At 38.1% G+C, this 8,765-nt stretch overlaps 1 long non-coding RNA gene across 1 annotated transcript; it reads right to left on the bottom strand.

Moving 5' to 3' along the window:
• Nucleotides 1-2,812: 2,812 nt before the first annotated feature.
• LOC135414100 (uncharacterized) lies at nt 2,813-8,765 on the bottom strand. Its single transcript, XR_010430581.1, has 3 exons — nt 8,654-8,765; nt 6,046-6,146; nt 2,813-3,070 (listed from the first exon to the last, which is right to left on the bottom strand). It is a non-coding gene; the product is annotated as an uncharacterized LOC135414100 (long non-coding RNA).

Raw genomic sequence — 8,765 nt, 5'->3', positions numbered from 1 at the left:
AACAAAAATGTTCTGTGACTGAAGAGCTCTGCCATAATTTGAAGAACACCACCAGAGTGGGGAAATCCGAGATGCAGCTCCCACAGCTGCAGGAACTCAGTTATATTACACACGTGACAGGGGAGCACAACTCCCACTGAATCCAACTGTGCTACATTTTCCATCTCTGTCTGTGACAGGTCAGATTCTCAACGGATATAAATCAACCAGTTCCACTAAAGTCAGTGACAAGCTGGACTGATTTACGCCAGCTGAATGCTTGGTCTGACCTCTTTCCTGTCCTGCAGTAATTGCATGACCAACTTGTGATGGCTCTTGGAAACCCATTGCCTCTGTACCTTCAGTTCTGGGCACACTGCAGTCATGGGCTCACACTGCTCCTCTGCCCGTGCTGGTAATGGGGCAACACGTCTTCTTGAAAGGGAAATAGAGGTAATTTGTGGCCCAGGTGTCTCTCAGACCCAGGAGCAGTGGCAGTGGTAGAGGCCATGCTATGGCTCTCTTTAAATCTGAAGAAATAAACAGGACTAGAAGTCCTCTACCTGATACTCCCAGACTTAGGGGACTAACTCCTGGCTGTATATCCAGTCTGTAAGTCCTGCCTACATTCCTACTGTCACTTTGTAAAGGAAAATAAAGATAACCCAGACCTGTTCGTTTCTAGTGTGGTAAACTTGATAGGATATGAGCTCCTCATCAAAGACACTAGAAGAAAGACTAAGTAAACAAACATATAATATACTAACTCTCTCTAAAAGTCTGTTTTCTGCTATTCAGATAAACAAATGGCTGCAAGAAAAGTGAAGCCATCTTTGCCTTTTACAGTTTGCAGCTCCATAAATACAGTGCAGAGCCATTTGTAATGCACAAGCTGTTTTGGGTAATGAATCATTAATTGACAAAGTAAACACAGTATTATTATAAGAATGCTGGAAATGTTTTTGTTCATGTTCAGCATCCTTTGGGAACTTCTTGTACTTTGCTTAAGATTGCATCTCAGCAGGATATTTTTCCCCCCTTAAAAAAAATTGGAAAAGAACAGTCATTTATTTTGAAAGCTACAAACTCTTTATAACGTTGCTACTAGAAAGGAGAATGCTGTCCCTTTCCCTTCTTCCCTGTTTCTTTTACATAAGGAGCGAAAAACATCAGTATTAGCACAAAAAATGCAACTGTAATTAATTACATCTGCCTCAGCATGAGTCATTGCTGTTTGTGATGTTTGACGGGATCTAACAACTATTGACATCATACAGGGATGAAGGTGATGCTGAGAGGATTGCACTGTAAATGGGAACACCCAAAGAGTGATAATGGGGCACTGACTACACTCTCAAGGCAGCCATTTCACAGAATCAGAGAATATGCCGAGTTGGAAGGGGCCCACAAGGATCATCGAGTCCAACTCTTAGCCCTGCACAGGACCATCCCCAAGAGTCACACCATGTGCCTGAGAGTGTCATCCAAATTCTTCTTGAACTCTGCCAGTCCTGGTGCTGTGACCACTTCTCTGGGGAGCCTGTTCCAGTGCCCAACCACCCTCTGGGTGAAGAACCTTTATCTAGTATATAACCTGAACCTCCCTGACACAACCTCAGGCCACTCCCTCAGGTCCTGTCACTGGTCACCACAGAGAAGAGATCAGTGTCTGCCTCTCCTGAGGAAGTTGTAACTGCAATGAAGTCTTCCCCCAGTCTCCTCCTCTCCAGGCTGAACAGACCAAGTGCCCTCAGCCACTCCTCATACAGGTTCCCCTCAAGTCCCCTCACCATCTTCATTGCCCTCCTTTTGTCACTCTCTGATGGCTTAACGCCTTTCTTATATTGTGGTGCCCAAAACTGCCACAATATTCAAAATTCTGCAGAGCAGAACAGAGCAGGACAATTACTTCTTGTTACTTGAATCTGCTTTACAGGTAAGAGACAGACACATTCATCACCAGCCATCTTTGCGTGGTCTGTTACTACAAAAACAACTTTATATGTGCAACAAAATCAGTTGTAAGAAAAAATATTCATGATGTGACCAATACATGGACCATGAAAAGCATGACTGTATCCTACAGTGGCATTTCTCATGGGCCACATTCATCCTGTTCTCTCCCCCCAGCAGTTCCTGATGTTCCTTCGCCTGGTACCCAAGCTATGTGTTTGCATTTATATCATGATACACTAAAGCATATCACTTGCTGTCTCTGTTCTTGACACAACCCTCTCCTCTTGCCAAAGAAAGCTTCTGAGCTGTGACATTGAAGGTTATATAGGGAGGCAAGGAAAAACAGAAAGGAAATTAGGTCCAGCAATCTTCCTCAGAATGTGTCACACATTTTTAAGTAATATTTTTTTGTTACAGGAGGTTGTTTGAGTGAAGGGCTGGGAAAAGAGAGAAGGGGGAAGAAAGGGAAGGATGGGTTTGTTTTTGTGTAAGTTCCCTAATCAATCTTTCTCTTTCAGGTTGCAGAGCAACATTCTTCACAACTGCACCACAGCATCCAGCTTAAGTCCCAGTTAAGAGCTAGGGAAAAGTCTTCACCAATTTAGCAGGGCTGCACCCTCCCTTTCCTGTAAGGACCAACTCTGGCCTTGCCTTCTCTTTCCTAGGCTGGGAAGAGCCGGCCAATTTTACTGAACAAAAGTTGTTGGCAAGACAACTAAATCTGTGAGAGCCTTCTAAGTGTACAGTCTGAGTGCACACACAGATCAGTCTGCAGATCTGCAAAGCTCCACCATAAGATAGAGCTGCACCAGCACAGCAAGATAGGTTTTTTCACACCAGTCATAGGTGATAATCAAATGTCAAAACAACCCAAATATGATCGAACTGTCAACGTTTTCCAGTGCACAGAAGGCAGAGAGGAATCAGCACTCAGTGGAAGGGTGCTGAGGGACCAGCAAAACCATTTCAGTAAGAGCATGGTGGCCATCCTGGATGCTTACCTGGAATTATCCAGTGCCTCTGGACTGAAATTCCTATGTAAAAGACATCTAGACTACCTGTGCCAAACAAAAATCTGGTTTGAAATGCTGCAGTTTCTCACAATGAAAATTCTGGGGTTCAATCTGTGCAAAGCCTGTTTTAAAACAGAAGAACAAGATGGAAAAATTTCAGGGGCTACCATAAAGTCTTGCTGAAAAATTAAGATGTATGGAGACTCTGGGCTATCAGTTTCTCTCTCTATTTAATTTTTTTCATGTCTCTGAACTAAATCTTTACAGGTAAACATATTATGTCATATTTAATAGAAGATAATTTCTCCTATCAATGAATATTACAACAAATGCTGTCCCTCTTTTGGAAATAATAGACTTTTTTTTTTTATCCTAAATCCTCAAACACTGAAGATAATTCAGATAAATTAAAATGAATATTCTTACTGATTCCAAGGCAGGGGTAGTTCCCTTGCACTTGAAGGACTACCATATGTATATTTCAAAAAAGTATTACTTAGTAATACCTAAGTGTAAAAGGAGGATCAGGGCTTAATTTTTTTTATTACTATGAAATAAAAATTACTTTCTCAAAAATGCATTTTCCTTTTCATATGGAAATGTCACAAATGTATTAAAAAAATCCACCCAAACTTGTTCATATCCTCTTACAAATCGTGTTTCATATTTTTAATGTGATAGTCTGATCAGATGCAGTTTAAAAATGTCTGTCAAAATTTCCTTTGTTGCAAGATTTTGAGTGTTTACTTCTTTAAGATAAATTGAACTGTTTTTATTTAAAGCACTGTGCTTTCAGAGGGAGTGGAATGGATTGCAAAATATGTTTTTAGAAATAGTTTTGGGGTTTGCAAAAATCTAATTAGAATACCTACAGTGAAAAAAAATGCAGTCCTTTCTTACAATTCATTATGCTCTTATTCATTTTTTGTGAAAGATTCAAAAGTTAAAATTTGTGTCTCAATGCTGAAGTTTTCAATTTCAACACCAGTCCAAGTTAAAAATTTATAACTTTGAAAAATATTTAATTTACTGTACAGAAATGTCACAACTAAGTTTAAAAACCTAAAGCAATACTAAAGAAAAACTGGATTTAACAAAATAATATCTCTAACTCTGAAACCAGCAAATCACATACTAATTTTCAATTTAGCAAAAATTGCTCTATAATTTTGCTGCTTCTAATAAAAAGAATGCTTCAGAGTTAGATTAATTTCTATGCTGAATAAAAATGTGCAAAAAATAAAGTCATGCTGATTTTTGCAGAACCTCAGTATTTAGCATTATATTCCATAAAAATTGGAGGAATAAACTGTACTGCATAAGCATGGGTGACATTTTACAGGAAGTTCATGAAATCTGGTAGTTGTGCAGGCTTTGAAAACATCTTCAGTAAAACTTCAGGGGACAGCCTTGAGCAAACTGGGTTATTATATATAGCATAACCTCCCAATTCTTCATGTTATGTGTCATCAACCAAAGTGTGTATACTATATATCACCCTATTTAATTAAACAGAGCTTTTTTGTGTAAACAAAAAGCATACTACTTAACCCTAAAGAGATCTCTTGAATAAAACTGCTCTTAGACCTCTTTCAATGTCACTGATTTTTTTTGCTTTCTTACAAATACTTGCATATTGTGGGTAAACAATGTAATTAGTTGTATTATCATAGTCTTTTACCAGAGGCCAAAATCTATAGGCCTACTTCATTGCTTAAAATTTGCATAGATTTTGAAGAGGTTGCACCCAAACTAGTACCTGAAACCATATTAATTTTATAATCCCAGTGAAGACAAACCAGACATAATGTGTGATGCTGAGTTTCTAAGTTTTGCAAAGAGCTGAGTACATGGTGTCAGTCAAGAAAAGAAGAACATAATTTTTTCATATAAGCACTAGTCACTGAAGCTCTTTTAAAGGGCAGGTATCCCTGCCCTGTGTTTCTCCTGCTGTACAGATACAACACATTTGTCTCATCCTTTAGTGATATCCGTCTCAGCAGCACATAAAACAATACTAAAGATAATGTTTGTTCAATTTTAATATAGTAAACCCCACAGCTGGGAATAAAATCAGAAATTCAAATCTTTACCAAATCATTGAAAGAGAGGCAAAAGCTATGGAAGCAGCAGTTTTGTACCCCTGTATCTATTAAAACATATTTAGTCCAAACTACTGCCACCACGCTCTCCCTAATAACCTCCTCCTCAAATGCCATAGATTCTTTTCTCTGATGTTTTCTGTCAGACACAACAGAAGGGTTGCACAGGAGACTAAAAGCAGTCTATAGAGAAAAAGTAGAATTTGAAAAAACATATTAGAGTTGCTACTTCAGTGCTAACAAGGGGCAAATTTAAGTTATATTCACATGAGGCTTATAAACAGTACTATGTGCTCCTCTGTGTAAACAACCAACACACAGCACCGTGAACAGTGGATCTGCACAAAAGAAGAGATGCAGGAGGTTACTTTAATGATAACAGAGTTTAAAATTGTTTATTACTGGCTCTTTGCATTCAGGGTCAATATAGCAGGAACCAAAGAGCTAGCACCCAAAATTTTTTGAGGGCTTGTTAGATTTCAGAGTTAACAATTTCAGAAAATGAATAAAGGGTTCACTGTTCACAAAGATGCACTGGCAGTATTTGTTCTTTGCTGAAAGGTTAATACATGTTTGCCTTTCCCTTTGGTTGTTTTTTGGAGGTTTTTGGGGGGTTGTGGTTTGTTTGTTGGGTTTTTTTTTAAATAAAAAGGCTAAATTTTTCATTAAAAGATTACCTAACAATTTACCTAAACAGTATTAGCAGATATACCACTAATAGACAGAAAGCAATTTCAGAAGTACCTTCATTGTTTTGTCTTGTGTTAAAAAACCAAGAATGTTTCAATAAGAATTTCCTTAGAAAGGCTCCCCATCCATCTCTTGCTTAAGGACACTTAACACACACTCTAAAGAACAATCTGATTATTGAACCTCTGCAGGGAACCACGGTCTTCTACTCAGACACCATCTGGGGCCCCAGTTTGAGTGGCTCTGTTCACTAGGATATACCACTGCCATGGAATCATGCTATTAAAATGTCTCATCTGACTTACCTTTCACAGGTATTTCCCTTGAGATTGTTAAAGAGGCAATTATTTACTTTCCTTCAAAACCACCACAAGCCAGGAAAGGGTTAAGAGGATGCTTTCTTTTCCTGGAAAAAAAAAAATTGTTTGGGATTACTTTTAGTTCAGAAACATTTCCAGTAGATTGGACTCCAAAAATAGGAGGTAGCTGCAACTGGCCTGCTTCTTCCTCTCAGTTTGTCCCTGAATGAGAAAACCCGTAAGCAGTGGCAGTAAAATGGTATTCAAGCTTTTTGAACAGGTGCTGAGCACAGCACAGCTAAGCTGTGCTAAAGACTCACTCAGAAAATTGCCTGTAAAACACAGAGTGAACAACACACGAGATCCATCACTACCAGCTCAGAAGCACCTGAGACTCTGCAGGTGGTTGAGCAGACTTGTAGTGCTGGGCAAGAGGAATTTTATGGAAACTCAGAAGCTTCTCCAAATCTGATTAAACTGTGAATAGTAAATATTCTTGCTCCTGACTTCTAAAGAAAGCCTGGGCTAAGATGCTCTACCCCTCCCCCGCCATAAGAAAACCTTTAGGCCTCAATCTGCAGAGTTGCCTAGGAATTATAATATTATATCAGAATACCTCACTGATAAAAGGCACTCTTCGTGCACTAATCAAGAAGCACAGAAATCCACCAAAATAGAGAAGACATTACTTTGCTCCTTGCAGGGGAATTGAAAGATCTGGGAAGAGAGATGTGCACACTCTGTTGCTCAGTCAGCTAACAGTAAATAAAATTTCTGCCCTGGAATCAGCATTCAGCACTTACAGGAACGTAACAATACAAAACAATGGCAAAGACACTCAAATTATTTTACAACCGTAAAAATAATTTTGGAAAGTACCAGATTGGTTAACAATTGGCAACAGAAAATTAATGTTATTGTTTTAATTAGTTTCCTTTTCAGTTCATGAGTTGACTTCATAAAGCTGCTACTCTGTGTTGATAGATAAAAACGCTCACTTTCTGCAAAAGCAACATAACATAAAAAGTCTTTCTCCTTTCACTTAAAAAAAGATGGGTTTGTTCATCTAGCTATAAACCAGCATATTAGTTTAAAAATAACTTAGGAAACTATGTCTTTCTGAATTGTGATTTTGCCAACACAAAGAAATAGCTCATATATTTATCTATCATTACAGCCTGGTTATGGGAACTAGAAAAAGGAATGCAATGATAGGAACATTAACCTTTAACAATGGTTGAGCTATAACCCACTCTTGTTCCAAGACTTCAGTTGCACAATGAGTCTTTTTACGATAGTTTAAAATGTCTTTTCTGATAGCAGTGTTTATAGAATTAGCTTGAGATGACATCTTCTTTTCTATGTCTCAAGGCCCTAGTAAAGCAGGGGAAAGAATGCATAGGGAAAACTAGACAGGAGCAATCTGAACGACTATCAGAGAAATGAGTCTGAGACCAGACGTTTTGTCAAGATTTCCATTGAGCAAGTCAGGATTCTCTGCCATCTCCTTTCTAAACCCAAACACTCACTGCAGAGCACTTGGTCCCCCACTGTTGGACTCCTTGGGGCAGATAGGAGCTTACATATTTTTTTATCCCTCTTCCCACTGCACTTTCCCTCTTTGGTTCTTCTTGAACCTCGCCCTTCACACTTTTATCTCATTTTCTCTCTATACTCTACTAAGAATTGCATAGCAAGCTCTGATTAGCCATCTTCATACTATACACATACTGTCTACATACTTCATATGTAGACCATAAGAACTTGGTAAGAATTGCCTTTTGGCAGCATGCAGGAGAGCTTCCACTAAGAGTTACACAAACAGCACCTTTTACTTTGCTTGACATTTGAAAGAGGGTATAAACTGTGTGAGTTAAACTTCCTATGGTACTGCAGTGCTTAGTAGTGCATTCAGTATTCAGAACTCTGTTCAAACCATTTGAACACTAAAAAGATGCTGTTTTTTTTAAATTTAAACCTGAAACAATTCAGAATATTTTTCTGAGTAAACCAGTTCACCATAATCAATATGAATTTGTAAAAAATCCTTTGATCTCTTTTAAGCAGGTACCATGGGGAAAGGGAATGGTGTTATAAGTGTAGCAGAGGTTTGGGAAAGTGACTTTAAAAAGGTAATATATTAATAAGATATGTCTCTTTGGAGATCTTTTTTTGGGTTAAGGCTCAGTAATGAGCCTTATTTTTATGTGCAAAAATGTGTGAGAATCAGGCTGTGAGTCTCTAAAGATTTTTCTTCCCCTTCAAGACTATTGGGCAGCAGCAAAATATTTTTATAAATTGCAACACTCATTGTTGAAGTAACAGTACTTCTTTCCAAAAAGGTGAGTTGTACCCATGTCAGGAGAAACAAAATCCCCCCTTACTGCAATGTGAAATGAAGTTAAACAAAAGAAACTATATCAGTTATGCTAATTAAAATAATTCTTTGCACACATGATCATTTGCATTCAGAAAAATAAAACAAATTCAAACACATCTAAAGATTTCACATTTAGACAGGTCTCATGATTGTATTTACACATGAATGCACATTTGAGGTTAATTGTAAAAGTTTTCTTTCCCTTTTTTAATGTTTCTCAGTCACAGGATTTACCTTGGAAAACCTGACTTGTGCTCAGAGTTAGACAGGATTCATCTGTATAGCATTTGAGTCAACAAAAATGCTGATTTTCAAATTAGCAATGCCACATTGCCTGCAAAGAAAA

This window comes from Pseudopipra pipra, chromosome 5, assembly GCF_036250125.1.
Source record: "Pseudopipra pipra isolate bDixPip1 chromosome 5, bDixPip1.hap1, whole genome shotgun sequence".
Taxonomy (NCBI): domain Eukaryota; kingdom Metazoa; phylum Chordata; class Aves; order Passeriformes; family Pipridae; genus Pseudopipra; species Pseudopipra pipra.
Note: the sequence above shows the minus strand (reverse complement) of the source record. Positions and strands in the feature narration are given on the sequence as shown.